At 34.5% G+C, this 21,882-nt stretch overlaps 1 protein-coding gene across 2 annotated transcripts in view; it reads right to left on the minus strand.

Moving 5' to 3' along the window:
* The window catches only part of MARCHF1 (membrane associated ring-CH-type finger 1), a 1,010,725-nt gene that overhangs the window by 663,190 nt on the left and 325,653 nt on the right, over window positions 1–21,882 (minus strand). The window lies entirely within an intron of this gene.

The following is a 21,882-nucleotide window of genomic DNA, read 5'->3' on the forward strand; positions in this document are numbered from 1 at the left end:
TCGGTCTTTTGGGGAAACAACACAATAAATGGGAGAGAATTGACAGTCCAAAGTGATGGAGTAAGTTTTTCATTGAAACATCCTTACTCCAATGAAATCTTTTCCCTATCAATATTAATGTGAAAATTAGATGATAGTGATAATTATGGGTTTATCTGCAAAAATTCAAATATCTACTCAATATATAAACATAAAAACCCATAAATGAATTGTCTATTAATTACTAGAATTGTATTATCAGATAATGAAAGAAAGAGAAAAGTGACCTAGAAAATTATCTAGGCTAGTATCCTTATCCTAAAGATGCAGAAACAGGGAAAAGAGAGGTGAAATGATTTGCTTGAAATGAGTTAGAATTACATATCTCATAGAAATCAGAGATGGAACTTAAGCCCAGGACATTTGACCATTAACGGGAACCATGTGTCTTCTAGCCATGGGTTAGAAACAGTGCCTCTACAGGGCTCTCAAACTGATTTAATCAAATTAGTTTCAAGACAATTTGTTCATCTTTTCACCATGAATGTGAACTTTTACTAGATTTCAAACAGCATTTCAACTTACAATGAAATACAAAGAGTGGCAAAATTCAGTGCTACAACCTATTCGATTGTCATTCATTTATAAAGCACTTTAAGTTTTGCAAAACCCTTGAAAAATAGTATCTCATCCAATCCTCATAATAATCCTGGAAGGTGAATGCTATTATTATCCTCATTCTGAAAATGAAGAAACTTGAGGGAGATGGAAGGTTAAGTGATTGACCAAGGGAAAAACATCTAGTAAAAGTGTATAAGGTGATATTTGAACTTAGGTCTTCCTGCCTCCAGATTGAGTGCTGTATTTATTGTACCAGCTAATTGCATCCTTAGTGAGTCCTTCTAGCTACATCCTTTAATTTTATTGTTAAAAATTTATTATAATTTTATTTTATTTAAAAAACAGAATAAAGGAGAAAATCAGAAAAGGAAAACAAACCAAAACAGAACAGAACAGTCATATGTCCAGCAGAACATCTGGAAGGATTCAAAATAAATTGTTGGTTCAACAAAGGATATATAATAGTAAAAAAAAATTATATTCATGAATGTTTGCCCTTTAATTTTATGCAGCAACACCCCACCAAAGGGAAATCCCAATATTACTTAAGTATCACCAATGTGTCTTTTACCTGAAGACATTTCTGCTCACTAACTGTGTGACTTTGGGCACATCAGCCATCATTTCTGGGTCTTTATTTCTTAATTTGTAGTATGAGAGAGCCGATGAACTCTAAAATCCTTTTTTCCTCTCAGTCTAGGAGTCCAATACTTTGTGATCATCTTCATTTCAAGATTTATGGCAAAAAAATATCTATAAGCTAGGAACACTGAATTATACTTTTTTCCTCATTTGAAATAGTTAATAAAGTTAACAGCCTATTCTGTGAACTGTCATCAATAGTTGTATACCTCTCCCTAATGTTTTTCACACAGAGATCAATGACAAGATGGTCTTTTAATGAAGCAGACATCCAGGGACAATATTGATGCTTCCTTGGAAAGGGGATGTGCAGAATAAATAAAATTCTAATGGTTGAGAGAAACTGACATTTATTTAACTTGGACTTTAAGGTCAGTGAAAAACAAAAAAAAGACTTCAACTTGTATCAAATTCCAAAGTAGTGATTATGATACGAAGAGTTAGTTATAACCCAAATGACTACAGAATGAATTAGTTAATAGAAGTTGTGACCTTGCCTTTTCATTACATGTGGCACATCAGTAAGCTCTGTGGCGCTGTTGACACTGGAAACCCATGATAACCAAGTAGAAGAGGGAATACAAAATTAAGCAGGCTCACTGAACACTGGGCTGGGACATACCAGTTTATTTATCGACAGAACATAAACTCCCTGAAGGCAAATTTTATTATGTTTTGGCCTTATATCCCCAATACTTAACCCACAGTAGATGCCTAATAAATCCTTATTGAGTACGTGAAAGAATGTAATCAAAATCTCTCCTTTTTAAGACAAGGCAATTTTGACTGAGAGGTGATTTGCCTAGGGTCACATGGGGAGTAAGTGCCAAAACCATCATTTTTAGCCACTTCCTTTGACTTCAAATTCAGATTTCTTTCTGTTACTTTACAATTTTATTGAAGCTAATTTTCATGAGAAAAACAATACCGCATTAAAATTAAAGGTTTTTTGATTTCTAGCTCTTTTTTGTGTAAGTAAAATGTCAATGATATTAATTTCTTTTGTTCCTGTCAAGTTAAAATTAGTTCTAAAAGATACATTTTTGTGCTATTGTATGGAAAAAGTGGTTGGGTATATTAGAAAGAGTAATGCCCCTGGAATTGGAGGAGTGAGGCTCAAATTCTGGATGACCTTAGCTAAATTAATCTTCCTGGGCCTCAGTTTTTTCATCTGTAAAATGAATAGACTGAACTAAATTATCCCTTAGTTTTCTTCCAAGTCTAGATATGCATGCAGAAAACAATAGAATAAGAGTATTATGAGTTAAATGCAAGTAAAATAATTGTGAATGGCATTATGACTTAAAGAAATATACTGTATTTGAATTGCATATTTAAAAGAAATTCTTCCAACCCTCTTCCTGTAGCATGAATGTCTCTTCTTAATCTGCCTAAAATCTTTTCTAGTTTCAAGAAAAAACAAAACTGTCTTCACAAATTTTAGTATTCAACATTTTATCATTTTTTGTTGCAAAGATTAAACTTGAAATAAAAAAAGATTTTAAAATGGATATTCTACTCAAGTAAGAATTTATAGCCATTTAGAAATATGAAATCAAAAGAAGTAAATAAATCATCTGCATGAGGGATGGTCATTCTTTGTTTTCAAAGAGGGCCAATGACATCACAAGAGGAAAACCTGGCTTGACATGAATGTTAAGAGAGGCAGAATTTTGCAAAGGTATCAGTCCCACTCTTTCCTCCAAAGCTCACCAGAATCTAATGGTAAGACAAAAGTCAAATCAACTCCCTGATTACCAGGGAGAGGAGGTAGAGGAAAGAAAAACACAGGACTGTGGAGGCAGGAAATCTTAATGTATCCCCTGACTATGGTAGTGACTGTGTATCCTTGGCTAGTTTATTTAATCTCAGAGCCTTAGTTTATTTGTAAAATGAAGGAGTTGAATATACTATCCACTGGGGCTCCTTCTAGCTCTAAAACAAGGAGACTTACTGATTGTAGGAGTAAACATGGGAAGAAAAAGAGATTATTAACATCTTTAGTTTTAGCAATCAGGATTTGGCGTTGAGTATTTCTAGAATGACAGATTTCACATAGGAGACATATTAACAGCATTCAGTCTTCTCATTGTGACCTAATACTTCTCAGCTAGGTAACTATTGCCAAGCTTAAGTAAGCAGCCTGTTGTTTCCTCTCTAGAAATAATAGCAATAATAATTCTCATTTATTAAAGCACTAGAAAGCATGGCAAGGTTTTCCTATAAGAAACTTGTCGGGTAGGCAGTTCCAGGATTGTCACCTGAATTTTATAGATGAGAAAACAGTTTCTGAGACGTGAAGGGACTTGCTAAAGATCATTCAGGTAGTGATTCTCTGATTCAGGATTTAAACCCAGTCTCCCAACTGTAGCACATATATCACACAGTCTAAGGACCTACCTAGCACTTGTTTCACTTGGAATTAGATGTGGAGATACACCACAAGGGCCAAAAAAATTAATTTTAATTTAGAAAATCAGGGAGTTGTTTTAAATGCAATTATCTCTTTCCTCTCATTGTTTTGTTGTCATTCCATTCAGCAGTGAATGGGATGCTTAGGAGAGAGCAGAGAATGATAGCAAGGAAACCATTTGAGAAATAGTAAAATAATCCAGTGAGATGGTACAAGACCACAACCCAGTCCAGGGTAGGAACTGCAGGAATAAAGGGGAAGATAAATCTGAGGTATATTTCAAAGGATGAATGGTTGACATTCAATGACTAATTCAGCATTTAGGGCTCTGTAGGAATAGCCACAGTTCAGGCATTACAGTATTAGACATCTTTAGAAAAATAGACAGATGAAGGAATTTGACAGAGGACTTGATTAAAAAAAATAAAGATAAGTTTTAGCTTTCTTGGGTATGAGGATATGGAAAGCAACAAGTGGCAATGTTTGGTAGAAAAATGGAAACATAAGAGTGGCTCCTGATTGAGAGATTCCCAGAGTCGTAAGAAATTCAGGGACTATTTAGCTGAACCCCTTTATTTTATAGATGAGAAAACAAGGCTTAGGAAGATTGAATAATTTAGCTAAGGTCATTCAAAATTTAAACCTAGGATTTTCAACTCTAAAGGCACTGTTCTTTCTAATGTAGCATACTACAGAAGGAAAAGGAAAATATAAATTTGGAGCAATAGGAATAGGAGCAATAATAGCTAAAGTCATATCAGTAAATGAACTATCTGAAATAATATATATAAAAGAGGCAGATGATAGATCATTAACCAGTATAGTCCATAAATTGGATAAGAAGAGTAAGTGATAAGATAGTATTCAGGGAAGTTAGGTGAAAGATTTTTACACTAACCAAAAAATAGCCTGTATACTCAATGAAAACTATTTCTTTCCAAAGAAGTTTGACTTTATTTTATGTTAACATCATTTACTAGTCTGCTAAAAACTGAATCTTTATCAATTTACTGAGAAACATGTTTGGATAATGGGGTAAACCAGAGGGAAAGTTGAAGGGATGTCTTCCTATGTTCGGAAGTAGAGCTGAATGTTACATAGAAGGGACTGAGCTAAGAATGTCCACTGATTCACTTTTGGTATGCTGAGAAATAAGAGGCAAATAGATGTAACCAACAAATGCAAAAAATACAGTTAAAACATTATCACATTATTCTAAGTTTCCACTTGATCTCTCAACACAGGGTATATATCCCAGGTGATATGGGGTCATGGAGAAGTGAGAATATACAACCAAAGCAATGAAGGAAATGGAGAACTAGCAGTGATAGTAAAATGAGATTAATGAAGCAGACAGAAAACAGAAAAGTATTTCAAAAAAGAAATGAGTGATAACAAATGGTGTCAAATGGAAGGATAATCAGAGGTGAACAAAATCTATCTGATTTAATTAGAAGAGTTTCAGAGTATCATTGCTACCATCTAGCTTCTTGAAGTTGTGAAGTAAGGCAGCCATTTTGCAAATGATTTGGATTATGCAAATTAAAATCACTACTGTATATATAAAAAAGAAAGAAGGAGGGAGGGAAGGAAGAAAGGAAGGCAAGAAGAAAGGAGAGAAGGAAGGACAAAGGAGGGAAGGAAGGCAGGAGAGAAGAAAGGAAGAAAGGCAGGAGGAAAGGAAGAAAAGAAAGAAGGACACAAGAAAGGAAGGTAAACGGCAGGAGAGAGGGAAGGAGGGAGGGAAGGAATGAGGAAAGTATAAAAGGAGGGAAAGAAGGAGAGAAGGAGGGAAGGAGGGCTGGACACGTTTCAATCTGTATTCAGAAAGTGTCAATTCTTTTTCTGGAAGCAGATAAATAACATGTGTCAACATGAATCCTTTAGGATTGTCTTGGATCATTGTGCTGCTGAAAATTAAGTAACTGACAGTTCTTCATTGAGTAATATTGTTGCTACAGTGTACAATGTTCTTCTGGTTCTACTCATTTCACTCTGAAGTTCATATAAGGCTTTCCAAGTTTTTCTGAAACCAGCCTGCTTGTCATTTCCTATAAAAGTAATTTTCTATTACAATCATATACCACAGATTATTTAGATATTTCCCAACTGATAGACATCATTTAGCTTTTCTATTCTTAACCAACCACAAAGGGAATTGCTATAATAAATATTTTTGTATAAATGCTTCCTTTCCTTAAAAAAAAGTCTTTGTAATATAGACCTAGCAGTAGTATTGCTAGATTAAAGGGTATGCAGTGTTATAGCTTTTTGAGCCCAGGTCCAAATTACTCTCCAGAATGGTTGGATCAGTTTTTATCATTTAATCAATACATCAATTAAAGAATGACTTATAATTTTATAAATTTAACTCATTTCTTTATATATTTGAGAAATTAGATATTTGTTGCCAAAAAAACCCCTTTCCCAGTTTTTTGTTTTAATTTTGGTTGTGTTGGTTTTGTTCATACAAAGCCTTTTTAATTTTACATAATCAAAATTATCTTTTATATTTTGTAATGCTTTCAATATTTTCTTTGGGCCTAAATTCTTTTCTTATCCATAGATTTGTAAAATATAATATTCCATGTTCTCTTAGTTTGCTTATGGTATCACCCTTCACATGTAAATCATGAACACTTTTTGAAACTATCTTAGAAAAGGGTTTGATATGTAGTTTCTGCCATAGTGTTTTCCAGCTCTTCTAGCAGTTTTTGTCAAATAATGTCAAATTCTGTCTGCTTCTGTTTTCTTAATTGTAAAAAAGGGGATAATAATAGCATAATTCTCTCAGGGTTTTTGTGAGGAATAAATAGGATGTTTCTAAAGATGTTAGCACAGTGTCTAAAGACACTGGCACATAGTAGGCACTTAAAAGTATATCTTCTCTTCTATGGACTTATAGCTATTAATATTTACTGTATTTAAAATTAAAACATTATAGTATTGCTGTGAAAATAGTTTTTGATTTGATGGAGTATAATATTCTTCTCTAAAATGTAATGTTCTCTGGTTCAAGTTTCTTGGGGGGCTTCTGGGAGCAGTCTTCATTTCAGTTCAGTAATCACCCCAAATGCAGCCAGGTGTTCAAGTCCAAATCCTTTATTGTCTCCTTCCAAGTCTTATCTCTTTCACTTGGGGCTCTGCTAATTTTCTGGAGGCCTTCTGGATCTTTCAGTGTTCTCCACAGGACAGCCTGCTACCACTTCTCTGTCTTCCTTACTTCTCCTCGACTGAATCCTGGCTGAGGATCCTAGCTTATATATGCTCTCTTAAAGGTGTGAATCTTATGGAACTATAGTAAGTACTAAGTACATGTACTGAACTAGAGAACTATTAAGCACCATGCTAAATTAGATTAATTCCACTGACTTAGCATCTTTTTTCAAGTTCTGGCCCATAACAATGGAGTCTCTGAAAGGGGAAGGCCCTAAGCCACATTTTGGGTTCTAATTGTTAAGATTCTTTTGTTCTTCAAATCCTCAAGAGCATATTTATAATTTGTAATGTACAATTTAATAAATTATATCCCACTCTTCTTGCAGTAAATGCAATCCTGTTGTTTTGTCTCTGTATCTCCTGGTGCCTACAATAATGCCTTGCAAATAATAGATTGGATGTATGAATATATGTGCACACATGCACACACACACAAATATATGCATGTACTATAGTAAGAAAACAGTAACAATAATAGTAGCTTATATTCATAAGCTCTAAGGTTCACAAAGTGCTTTCCATACATTATCACATGTTATACAGAAGCTCTCACAGAGAGATATATTTTGTAAAGCCTTTCCAAATACTATTGCTGTGGGATTGCAAATCGCTGGACATTTAATAACGAGAGCTTTCACTGCCATTGTGTTATCATTCTATTCCCTTCCAGTAACATTTTTGTCTCTCACTAGAAGTCTGTCTTATTTAGATTACTCACCCACAGGCAGGGACTTAAAAAAATCTTTGTTCTGTAGATTGCCTTATAGCCAGAATTCAGTAAATGTCAAGTAATAATTCAAAAATTCCTATTTATACACATGATTCTCAAGTAAATATTCTCACCAAATACCTCTGGTTAGGGATTAATAAATCAATGGATCTCTGCTGAGCACATCTGTTGTTACCATAGAAATTCTCACTGTATATAACCCATGTATTCAGTCCATAGACAGCCTAAAAGGTATTATACATTCTTGTAAAAGCTAGGTAATTCACTGAAAGTCTTCTTAGAATTTGATGGCAATTAAAATAGTGCTGTTCTGTTGAGCAAAAGCAACAAATATGGCACTCTAACAGCCACACAACAGTGAAAGTTTAGATAAATAAGTTGGCCCAAAGGGTTTATCTTTAGTGGAATTTAAATAGGGTTCCCTATTTCTCTTCATGATTTGCTCTCAGAGCTATAGTCTGTAGATATTAGAAGGGTGGTCACAAAAAGTGATTTTTTTAATTTATAAATATCAGATGGAGAAGTATAAATTCAGACTTGTAACATAGTGTAGTGATTTTTAAAAACAATTCTTAGAAATTCACCAACTGTCTCCTTTAAGAACATTATCATGGAATTATTAAATAATCTTCTATAATCTTAAAACAAATTAGAGGACCTAGCATAAGCCCAAACATTAAAACACTGCAAGCAATCAAAATTATTGTTTTATGTTTTTAAAAAATGCTCTAAAGGCATGTATTTTCCTTGTCACCAATACAAATCACAATCCTTCTAAGCAAATCATCTTTGGAAATTTGGGGGATTGAAAAACTCATCATCCTGTAGTCAGTCTGGTAATGAGATGGCAAATCTGTGCTAGGATGGTCCTTGAATGGCAGGCCTATAGTTTGCAGCCAGGCCGGTACTTGAAGGCTTTCCAGTCATCATAGGATAATCAGAGATTGTGCTCCACTGTTAAAGTTTCTGAGATGTAGAGACATACCCACCCATCTATACCAATGGAGACCTCAATGAGGCACTAGTCCAAGGGCCTGCTGGGCAAGGGTTTCACAGCCAAATAAAATCTGAATTTTCCCCAACACAGCAAAATGTTCATATCACCCCCACTGTTTGGAGCCAAGTTATATAGAAAACTCCTCATTTAGTACCTGTAAGACTTTATTTAGCTTTAGTCCATCTGCTCTGCAAATACTCTTGTTAAGATTGTATCCCATAGCAACACCCAGTGCATCTTAACACTGGATCTCCTGAAACAGCTCTTTCCTCCTTAGGAAGTCACTTAGGCAATACAAGTAATCATTTTTTTTTCTTTTTTTTTGACATTTGGGTGTGGGAGGGAGAATAGAGAGAGGGGATGAAAGCACTAAATACATTTATTTGTTTTTTGTGTGTGTTTTTGTGTTGTTGGGTTTTTTTTAACTATCAAGTAAGAACCTCTCTTTTCTCTCTCTTTCCCACTTAAGAATGAAAGCTGTGAGACAAATCAGCTTTAAAACACCTTTGTGAATCCTGAATAAATCCAGGAAGGGAGGATTATCTGAGCTATATTCTAAAGTAACCTAAACCAATCATTGAAGTCATTAGTGAGTTCATTTTGACTAATGCATAAGAACTCTTCAATAAGAGAGGATAATATTAAATGGGAGCATAATAGTTCAGGAAATAATGAGGTACAGTGAAAAGATGATAGGATTTGGAGTGAGAAAGCCAGGGTTCAAAACCAGTGCACATCTATGTGATCTTTTTTTTTTTTTTTTTTGCTTCTTTTTTTTTTTTATTTAATAGCCTTTTATTTACAGGATATATACATGGGTAACTTTACAGCATTAACAATTGCCAAACCTCTTGTTCTAATTTTTCACCTCTTACCCCACCCCCCACCCCCTCCCCTAGAGCACATCTATGTGTGATCTTAAACAAGTTATTTAACTTCTATAGTCCTCAGAATCCCCATTTATAAAATGAGGGCAGTTAGACTAGATGGCTTCTACAATCTCTTCTAATTCTAAATTTATGATGAAACTGTATGTATGATCATGCAATCTAATTATAGTTGACATTTATACAGTACTATAAAGGTTGCCAAGTGGTTCATTCATATTATCTCATCTGATCCTCATCATTGTGGGAACTATAACTTATTATTCTCATTATAGAGATCAATAAACTGATGCACATCATAATTACATAACTAGTAAAAGTCAGAGGTAGAATTTGAATTCAGGTGTTCCCTGAGTCCAACTCTAATACTTTTCCTTGTTTAACACACTGTCCCTCTAAACCCACAGACCATCAGCTTTGCTTACAGCTATCATGTGAGGGAGCAACTCCATGGGCAAGCTACTTATTGCTGACTGACTACTATCAAAAGGCCAAAAAAAGCCAGTTGGCTGGAGCTTGAAGGAAGAAAACTGCAAACTATTTCAAACAACACTTCCCCTCAAACCCTAAAAGAGGTACCCAAGATCAACTCCAACCTAGCCTATTGGTCCTTAAGGGAGCAACCAGAGGAACAAAGCTAAACATTGCCATCAACACCAACCAAAGGCAAGCTTGTATAAAAATAAAAAGAACCCTGACCAGAGTCCCTCTTGCCCCATCAGACCCAGCAGTCCTACTTTCTGGCCAGGCCTGAAGTCATTCTCCATCCAGGGAAGCAAACTTTGCAAGGATACAGCCTGGGAACTCCCTTTACAGGTGCTATACTATCCCTTACACCACCCCTTCTCCACCTAAGAAGCCAAACCTGTAGAAGGCCCAGAAAATTTTCTGAGTTCATGTCCTTAGCACATCATATGATCCAACATCAGCAAAGGATGTGATTTTATTCCATGGAAATGACACTAAAAAGAGGTATCCTTCTGTAGCTTTAAAACTTTAGACTGAGATATAGCATGTGACTTGAAGTTGAAACCCCCATATGCATTGGCCCCTACTTCTGTACGGCCTAAAATGCTTTTCGTCTTCTGTTTTGACTACAGACTTCCTTGATTTGCTTTGTCTCAGTTAAAATTCCTCCTTTTATTGGAAGCCTTCTGCAAATCTTTTTCTTTCTAGTTCAAACCCTCCATTAATTATTTCCTATTTTTCGAATATACAGCTTGTTTGTGTATGTTTTTTGTATGTTGTCTCTCCTATTAGATTATGAACTCCTTGAGGGCAGGGATTGTTTTGTGCCCCTTTTTATTTTCCCAATGCTTCTCACATAGTTGATACTTAATAAATACTGAATGGGAAAGTCTTATTCTACTACCTTAACTGTGTTTTCACATAACTAAGTCCTTACTACTTTCTTTTTCATTCATTCATTCATACACATTTAAGTGAAGCAGAAACTTCAGGGCAGGATTCTAGTTGGTCTTTAGCAATGAACAGATGGCCTCATCTATAACATTGTAAATGGCGTATTGTAAATGTATAAAATTGTAAAATTGCTATTTATTCCTCAGTAGGAATTTATTAATGACAAAATCATAGATTTAGATATAGAAGAGAACTTAAAGATCATTTAATTCAAACCAGATACTTTTATAGATGAAAGGCAAATAAGCAGCTGAATGTCACATAGTATTAATAGATCTAAGAATTGAAGTCAGGGTTTTTTTATGCCAAGTTTAGCACTCAAAGCTTAGGAGTTGACATGAAGTGGGGGAAATGCACTTTTTTTTTTTACAAGTTTATTCCATACTTATCATGATATAGTTCTGTGCCATTTTCCAACTTTTTTTAAATTAACTGTGACATATTATTATTTATTTCTGATATTTAACAATACTTATATACTTCAAAGAAGCTATAATCTCATCTATATGGATATTTCTATCAAAGGTTATAAATTGGTTTCTTGATCTAGATCTTTTGACAAGCAATTACTTCATTAATATTTTTTAGCTAAAACCACCTCCTTTACAAATCAGATCTATAACATCCTTTAGTTACTCCCCAGAAACTAGCCTAGATCAGTTCTTAAATTCAATCTGAGTCTATGTTCTTTGGCTATTTAAAAATAAATACAGAGACAACTAGGTGGCACAGAAAGCACCAACCCTAGAATCAGGAGAACCTGAGTTCAAATCCTCTTACTAGCTGTGTGAAATTAGGCAAGCCACTTAATTTCAAAATGACTCTTTTATTATTAAAAGTAAAAAATATCACAAAGAGATATTAAATATCTTAAATTTTTCATTTTAAAAGACAGGGCCTTATCAATAGTAATTCTTTTTACAAACAAGCATCAAATTAAAAGCATCACCTTATTGCATCTAAAAAATGAAGGAAAGGGGGGAAAGAGAGATAAAAGAAAAAGAAACCTGAAATAAACTCCTGTGAATTAATAATCCAGCAAGCTATTTTTAAGTGTCTATGGTATACTACCAGGCACTGTGTTAGATGGCTAATTTGTAAATAGAAAGGATGAAATAATCCCTAACCTCAAGGAGTTTCTATTCTCTCTTATATAGATATAAAATTATATAGAATGCATATAAAGATTAAAAAAACAAATAAATACAAGAAAGAAAATTAGAAAACTAGCAATGGGAGGGTGGGGGGAAAGATAGGGAAGGGTTATAAAAGAATTCAAATAGTAGAAGGTAGTCATGAGATGAGTCTTGAAGGAAGAGAGGTATTTTTAGAGATGGAGGAATGGGATATAGCCATTACAATGGAAAGGAGAGAGAATAAACTATTAGAAGAACAGAGAGAAAGTCAGAATGAAAGACAGAGGATTAGAGAAGGCTCAGTGGGAAAAAAATGAGATTGGGAAGATCTGTTGGGGTTAGGTTGTTATGTCTCTTAAAAGCCAAAATGAGAAGTTCACATTTGATCTTAGAGGCAATAAGTGAGTCACTAAACTTGTACTTATAGTGAATGAGATTTAAAACCATTATATTATATTAAGCTGTTTGAGGATTTAAGACAAATTATTACCTAATTTTCCACAAGCTTAAAGATATTTTCCTATGGGTTTCCCTACTTCCTCAGGTTCTTGAAGAATGTTTTAGCAATAGAGGAAAAAAAGGGTAGGTAAATGACCAAGGGAATTTACCTCTAGAATATATGTGGATCACTGTGTAACAATTTCATTCAAGTTTCCATAAATTGTGTGCTCAATACCCTTTTCATTATTTGTCCTATGGGAAAATAAATTAAAACTTTTTCAGTGATGGGTAATGGACTTATTTATTTATTTATTTTGTAAAAGAACAACACCCAAATACATTTGAGAGTTGTGATTTTTTGCTAGATCCTAAATTAGAAATTAAGAAGGCTCCAATAGGGCAAAAAGACCTTACATTTTCAAGTTTTCCCTGCATTTTGTCTTAAAGTAATTTCATCATAGCCTCTGTAAGGAAAATCTCAGAGACTTTTCTAATTGATTAATATAAGAGGTTCATACTTCAATTTTCTGCCACGTTCAAACAGTACTGTATAGTCTTCCATAATCCATTTTAGTCTGTATAATCCACCTTTTGGTTTCCTAGAAACAACTATTTCATTTATAGCATTGTTCTATAAAACTAACTGACCCTCTCCATTGTTGCTTCACCTAAAGTCCTGATTTTGCAGAAACAATTAACATGTTAGGTGAAGTATTCCTACCCTTTATAATTGCTTACATATATCAAGACACTGAAACAACATTAATAGCTTTCCTTATTTATAATCTTTAACCCAACATTGTTTTATTCAAAACATTATGGGGAACATAAACACAGATGAAATATGCTAACACAATGGGAGTTTGTCAGGACACAGCATTCAATAACTTAGAGTAGGCAAAACTAGTAAATAAAAGCCCAACTTTGAATTTAGAATACTGCATAATGTCAGGAAAGAAGGGAAGTGGCATTCAGCAAACCTGTATAATCTTTTAAAAATAAAAACATGTTACACAGTGGATAGAGATATTTCAGCAGTATTTACAGTAGAGGTTCTGCTATCCTTTTTGAAAACTGGATTTTAAGTTATTTTTATGATCATTCATAGTCATTCATTTTTTAATTAATTATTTTAAAGTACATTGTTCTGGAGGAACATCATTGAAGGCAATGATAAATAAATGAAGAGGCATGCTTTGCCAGAGCTAGCTGAGTATTTGGGAGGCTCTGAAGGAAAAAGTGGGAGAGAAGAGGTATTATAGATAGCCTACCAAACTGAGTCTACAGTCTAGAGAGTGTCGATTTCACTGTTGTATGCCTGTAAAACTTGGACAGTATAATAGTACCATGTCAAGAAAATGAATTGCTTTCATTTGAATTGTCACAGGAAGATTCTGAAGATCATCTGGCAAGATAATGTACTGGACACTAAGATTATTTCTTGAGCTAAACTGTCAAGCCTTCAAACTCTACTCCAGAAAGCCCAACTCTAATGGACCAGCAACATTTTTCTACTACTAAATGTACATTTACTTAAAGGACTATTTTATGGAGAACCCACGAAAAGCACTTACTCACACAAAGGACAAGAGTTCTAAAGGTCTCTCTGGAGAACACAGGAATCATTTCTGAGACATTGGAGACATGATATACTTGCATCAAAGAAGAGTCTGTATTCTATGAGCAAAGCAGAATTGCAGTAGCATAAGAAAATCCATATTTAGAAACATATCCACTCCAAACATCTATTTAGACTACTTGTGGTAGGAGCATTGCAAGCTCCTACTGGTCTGATGAGTCACGTATGGACACGGTACCTTGACCCCAACATAGTGATGCCATTTTGGTTCTCTTTAAGAAGGAAAGATAACAAGCATCTCAAATGACTTTTTATACAGTATTTTGTAAATCACAAAACATTAACATGTGAGCTATTATAATCATTAGGGTTTGTGAACTAATGACATTCATTTAAAATACTAATTGAAGTATTCAAATAGATGAAAGAGGAAATGGGGTGAAGAAAAAGACTAAAGATGAAGGAGGAAGAGAAAAAGGAAAAGGAGGGATACTCAGGTAGAAGAAAAAATGAGCAAAAGGAAAATGACGATAAAAAGGAGGAGACAGTTGATAAGTAAATAAAAGAAAGGAAATTAGGTTTAACTAGGGAGGTAGTAAGCAAGAAGACAGTGATATTTTGGACCTGAAAACTCTTACAAGCTGTTTGCTATAACAGTTCTCTAGAAGGTATTATTGAGAGAAAGATTATTGAGGGTATTTAGGGTACTGAGGCAGCTATCTGTTGACCTATAAACATACAGAGATCTGCTGTCTTCCTGGGCTGTAATCTAAGAAAACAATTTCTCCTAAGACAATGACATGACACTTAAGAGAAACAATATAAAATTAGATTGAATTAAGAGACATACAATGTCTAGGTGTATGGAGGTAAGGGCCCTGCCATTCTCTGACCTAGTGAGGCTAGAACACTGCCTCCAAGCAACACCTAGAGAGCATCCAAATAAAGACAGGTAGGATAGTGAAGGGCTGGAAGTCCCTGTCAAATGAAGAGAATACTAGAGTCTAAGTCGGGGGAGAGGGGATAGGCAGGAGTGAGATGGACATGATAAGAGTCTTTTAAGAACCTGAAACATCATATAGCAGAGACTTGTTTTTTTTATCTTGAAGATCAAATCTAGGAGCAGTAAACAGAAACTGCAAAAAGCACATTTAAGTCTAAGGTGGGAGGGGAGAAATTTGTAATTTATCTAAGAGTTAAATGGGATGAATTTATAAATAATATTCTCCCCAAGGCTAGGTCATTAAGCAAAGACTTATGAGGTATAATGTATAAGGGATTTTAGCTACAGCATAGACTGGACTAGATAGCCTCTGAGGTGCTTCCAACTCTGAGCTAATGTGACCCCAGATTCTGCAGTCAAATAGCATTGCAAAGACAAATGACATATCGATGACCTCTATGATCCTATATTTGAAGGTAGAATAGTGTAGAGAATCCATATGATAAATATGTTGCTTAACACTCTCACTGTTAGGTTTTTGTGACTAAATTGGAAGGAGGAAGAAGAGGAAGAATGGAAGGAAGAGAAGATTTTATATATATATATATATATATATATATATATATATATACATATATATTCCTTCCTATGTGCCAAACACTGTGTTGGGAGCTTTATAATTATAATCTCATTTGATGCTCACAAAAATCGTAGGGCATAAGTGCTATTTTTATCCCCTTTTTTCCAAATGAAGAAACTGAGAAAACCAAAGTGATTAAGTGATTTGTCCAAGGTCACACAGAGAGTAAGTATCTGAAGCCACATGTAAATTCAGGTCTTTCTGAATCCTGGACAAGCATTCTATCCACTGTGCCATCTATCTAGATTCCCCTATTCATTAGTTGGTTTCAAATTCAGCATTAGGATCACAGCTGTACATTATCCACCTGGAGCTCCTACACTTCTTTTCCCCTTGTTCCCAAGACATACAAGGTATTCTGTAACTTCTCTTCTAACTCCTATAATTTCCTGTAACTTATATTTGTCTCTCACTAAGAGCTTTAAGCCCTGGGAATATCTGAATCTAATTCATTTTCTAGATCTCTCCTCCAGATAACGGATGCATCTCTAAACTCAAAGCTAACATAGCATGGAAACTGGCACCATTTTAATACATGCAATGAAGAATAAGGAAAGGATTCATATAAGAAATAAGAAATCTTTCTTTTCTTCTGGACCCAGTTTTCCCAAAACCCTATTTAAAGATTCTAATTCCAAATATTACTGTGAGTTGGGGGTTCCTCAAGGCAGAGAAAGTACTTAAAGAACCAAGAAACTCAACTTTCTGTTTGCTTTCCTTTCCCTAGGGGCCTACAAACTTATAATTCCAGTTTGAAATTGAAGTCAAGTCCAAGTATAGAGAAAACATGGTTCACAGTGAGTGAATTCACAGTCACACTCACATTCAGTATGGGTCTCAACCTCATTGCTCTTGTTCTAACTCTTCTTTTTGTGACTAGATCAGAAGTTTCATGCTTCTTTCTTTCCTATTCTTTTGTTGAACCAATTCAATTTAACAAGGCTTTATTAGCTGTCTGTTAGGAAGCAGGAATAAATAGAAAAATATAAAAATGGGTCCTCTTATTTAAATTAGAAAACAGAAGACATATGGTATGAGCTCTCTCTTTTTTTCCTTTTCACACCTTCTTCTTCGACCCCCTCCCCGATTCTATTCTTCTTTTCCAGTGTTCTTCAGAACAGGGAAATTCTTTTTAAGCCTCATTCTTCCCCTCCTCCTATTGATTCTCTCCCATCTCTTCTGGCATCTTGTCCCCTTTATCATTTCCTTTCTTCTGTTTTCTTTTTTTAAAAATAAATACATTTTTCTATTTATTTTTAACATCCTTTTTTTTGAATTCTGAATTCTCCTACTCTTTCCCATTATTGAGATGGTAAGCAACTTGTTTCATTTTCAATCTCTCTTCATCTACCTATGTTCTTACTACTCACATCTTAGATCTATTCAGTTTTCCCCATCCATTAAAACAAAAAAGAAAAGATAAATATATATATATATATATATATATATATATATATATATATTATCTTCATTTCATATCCATCTCCTAGAAAGGAATTTCTATATATTGCCTCCATTTTCTTGATTTTCATTTATTTTTCATTCTTTTTCAGTCTGTATCCCCAGTGCTTAGTACAGCTTACACATAATAAGCACTTAATAAATGCTTGTGAACTGACTGAATTCTGACCCTGCCATCAGGCTGAAACCAAGGTTACCAAGGATCTCAACTATTAAATCTAATGAAACACCTTTTCTCTATTCTTCACTCTATTTGACGTCTAGGAAGCTTCTGGCACTGTTGCTATTCACTAATCCTGGAAAATTCCTCCTTCTTTCACTTCTGTGATGCTGATTTCTCTCAGTTCTTCTTCCTGCCTATAGTCCTGTACAAACTTGTTTCCTGGGTCATCATTCTCCCTAACTGTAGGCAGCACTCAGAACTTTGTTCTGGAGTCGTTTAATTTCTATCTTTGCATTTCTCTTTGATCCTGTTGGTTCCCATAGTTTAATTATAATCACTATGCAAATGACTCCCAAATCTAAAAATTTTACTTTAGTCTCTATCGTAAAATTCAAATTCAATCACCAGGTGCCTTCTGTACATCACCAATTAGGTATCCTGAAGGAATTGCATTGAACTCAAAATGTCCAAAAATTAATTCATTTTTTCCCCTCACACACACACAAAAAAGAAATTCTATACTTCCTCCAAACTCCTGTTTCTGCTGAAGGTACCAACATCTTCCTGGTCAGCTGGGAGCTAAGCTTGTTTTTTTTCCTTCTTTTTATAACTCTTGAATTTATCTCCTCTTTATTCATACTTATTACTTATATCATCTCTAACATATCATCTAACTTATATCATCGCTAACCTTAGGGGAAAGAGGGAAGAAGAAAAGAAAAAACAAAGTCCTAATTGGTCTTCTCACCTTCATTTTATTCACTTCTCAATTCGTTCCCAGTATAGATGCCAAAATTATAGTTGTAAAATACTTATTTGATCACATCACCCTATACAAACACATATACACTTCAAAAAAAAACATCAATGAATGGTTTTCTATTACCTTTTTAACAAAATGCAAGATCCACATCCTGGTATATAAGGCATTCTAAAACCCCACCTATCTTTTTAGTGTTATTTCATATACTCCTTCATTTATTCTCATCTCAACCAAACTGACCTATTTCTTTCCTCCTCTTACTTGACAATCCACTATTTCCACCTCTTTGCCCAACTGATCTCCAATTTTTGGAGAACAACCTTCTCTCTATCATCTTATTTTCATTTGACAGAAATCTTGACTGATGAGGTATGGATCGTGGCAGGAATATGGGTTGGTTTCCTAGTTCTCCAAAACACCAAGTTATGGCAGGTTCGCAGCGAGAAACGCTACACAAAAGGCTATGATAATAAAAGGCACTTTATTAAAGAGAGAAAGACACTAAGATGTTCTCTTAGTGGGCAATATCAGAGAATTGCAAGGAGACATTTTCTTGAGCTTACTTATATACAGAAACAAAACAACTTGGGTTTTTGCATTCGAAAGGAACGTACTTGGGATGGGTTTGCATCCAAAAGGTGCATAGGTTTTACATCTGAAAGGGACATACTTGGGCTGGGTTTGCATCCAAAAAGGTGAGCATCTGAAAGGAACATTTTAATGCAGATGCTCTCCAGGGCGAGGCTGTATTGTCCTCATCATTGACAATCTTCAAAAGACAGATCAGGGGCCGTATTCTATAGGAAATCTTTCTTGAATACCCTCCAATTATTATTTTCTCCTCTCCTTCCCTCACCCAATAACTTTTTTCATTCTCTTAAAATTGGATTATACTAATCTGGCATCTATTTAATTGTGTGTTTTGTTATTTCCCAAATAAAACATGAATTTCTTCAGGACATGAATTATTTCATTTTTGTCTCTATATTTTCAAGATCAAAAGTTGTCTTGCACATAGATTAATCATCTTTATTATGATTACATTTATATTGCACTTTAAGATTTGCAAAATGCTTTACAAATAATATCTCAATTTTTGTTCAAAATATTATTAGGATTTAGTGACTTAACCAGAGTCACCGTGCTAATAAATATCTGAAGTGGGATTCAAACTTAATTTTTCTTGACTCCAAGGGACCTCAAAGGCTTTCTAGTTTGAGTGATTTCAGAAATGAACAGACTGAACTTTAGTGGAGAAACTTTCCAAGATCACATCAGTAAAAACCACAGAAGTCGGGTTTGAGACATTTAACAAATGGAGATGGGGTGATGGTATAGACAGTGCTCCCCTCCAAGTGTTCTGAGGCTCTTGTTAAGCTTTTCTGAGGCTGAGTAAAACTCTTCACTACTTGCTACTTCCCTTTTCAACGCTTTCACTCCTTCCTCCACCAGGGCCAGGCCAGACAAATTACCTCAAATCTGAGACAAACACCTGAACTGACTGCAATATCAGCAAAGCTTCCCACTCCCATTATGTTTAGGATGTCAGAAACAATTAGGCTCTTAAATAAAGTGAATAAAATCATTTAAACTAGTTAATCAATCAACATTTATTTAGGGTTTATAATTTGTCAGACACTGAAATAAGCCCCGAGGGTATGGGAAAAGGTAAACCAAACCTCTGCCTTTAAGGAAATTATATTCCAGTTGTAGAATACTGAAAATGAGGGCAGGGAAGCTGGGTAACTATTAGCAATACAGCCATAATAATAAGAGCAACAATACTAAAAACAACTACTTTTAAGGTTTGCAAAGTGCTTTACATATATTATCTCACTGAATCCTCACAAGAGCCCTGGGAGGGAGATGCTATTCTTATCACCATTTTACAGATGAGAAAATTGAGCCAATTGAGATAATGTACTCAAAAACCCAAACACTAGTATTTAATTTTGAATTTAAAAGAGCTTAGAAATATTAAATGTATTTATAGTGATATAATAACTCAGAAAAGAATTCTCTGTAACAATAAATATTTCCATAAAAATGTGTGCATGCAGTTAGACACACATTGTATATACATACACATATGTATGTATATATGTATATGTGCACACAGATGTATGTATATATTTGTGTATATGTATGTACACTCGCATACATACATATGTACACACCCCTTTGTGAAACCCACTCAATTTTAAAGCTGACTTTTTTTTAAGCTTTCTTTTCTCTAGATCCCTTTCTTGTTTATCTCTTCTCTTTCACTTTTCTCCCCCTCTTCATTTTTTTTTTCTGTGAATAACAGCAATTAAAATTAGACTTTCAAAATAAGATTGGAGGAGAATCATCTCTGCTTCCTTTTTCAACAATACTTCATCTGCTACTTTTAAAATTAAACCGATCAAAGTAAACCCAGAAATGTTCAACATTTCCTAGACCAATCCTCTCCAACATTTCACAATGCTTTGTTTCATGCAGCAGATAACTGAATTAGAGAATTGCACAGAGCCCTAAGAGATGATCTCATCTGCCCTACTGCCTTCTAATAGATGCTATACAAAGCATATGATAGCCTATTTTAAAGACAGTAAGAAAAAAAAAAAGTTCTATGTTCCCTCGGGAATAAAACCCAGTGTTTAATAATCCTCATTTCTGTGGAATTAATTCACAAAAAGGATGCTTCATCACCAACCAGAGATTTTTGTTGAAAGATGATAAATTCACTGGTATGGTATTTTTTTTCTTTTGTCTATTTTTTCAGAACACAGAACATTTATTAATTATTAAACAGATATGTTTAATAACATTTTTAACTCTTTTTCCACCTAGCATAAAATGGGACTATCCCAAGTAATATAGAAAATACTGTGAAACAACTTTTAAAGGCAAATCTAGATAAGGGAATAGAAATAGATACTCTGGATTGTGGCAAGGAGCCTTCCCTGGGGACAGACTAGGGGAAGCTCATTTGGGTAACTTCCTGATTTAATAAATTATTTTTACTTACTAGGCACCAGAATCAATTGTTTTTAGCTTAGGAATTATGTGTGATCAATGTGACTGTTAAATTTCAGTGTCCTGATATAAAACTTCAGGCACTGACCCTAGCTATGCCCTTGCATTTAAGTCTGTAACTTTTGTTTCAGTCTATAGATTTTGATGAATAAAAAAATATTCCTTATTTTTCATGCTTTATATTAAAGTGTCAGAGCTATGCTTAGTCACAAAAAAATGCCAGGTGTTTGTTAATCAAGAATAATGCTGTCAACAGAAGAGAACTATGCATATCTTTAAAGTGAAATCCTTGCAGTTATTGGAAAAGTAGGGAAGATTCATATCTGATCTGTAGCTCTTTCTGGGCAGCTGGGCTGCCCAGTTGGGCTGGGACTTGGCTAGAGTGCAAGCCTGGAGTCCTGAAGATTTGAGTACAAAACTAACCTCAGACATTTACTAACTGGGTGACCCTGGGCAAGTCACTGTTTGCCTCAGTTTTCTCATCCGTAAAGTGAGGTGGAGAAGGAAATAGCAAACCACTCCAGAATTTTGCCAAGAAAAACCCAAAAGTAATCACAAAATGTTGGACACAACTAAAATAACTGAATAACAAACAATAACTAGATCTTTATACCTGTTAGCAGATTTTCTTTGGTCCATATCCTAAGTGTAAGACAACATTCTAATTGTGCCATCAAAGATACAGTAATTGCTTTTTTGTTTAGATGCATATTTTAGAAGAACAACTATTAAATATTGAAGCCCTGAGCTCTCTGACACTACAAATTCCTGATTATATTGGGCCTTGTACTAAGTTTTGATGCAAGATCCCCCTAGCTTGGTATCTTA

Source organism: Sarcophilus harrisii, chromosome 6 (assembly GCF_902635505.1).
Source record: "Sarcophilus harrisii chromosome 6, mSarHar1.11, whole genome shotgun sequence".
NCBI lineage: Eukaryota > Metazoa > Chordata > Mammalia > Dasyuromorphia > Dasyuridae > Sarcophilus > Sarcophilus harrisii.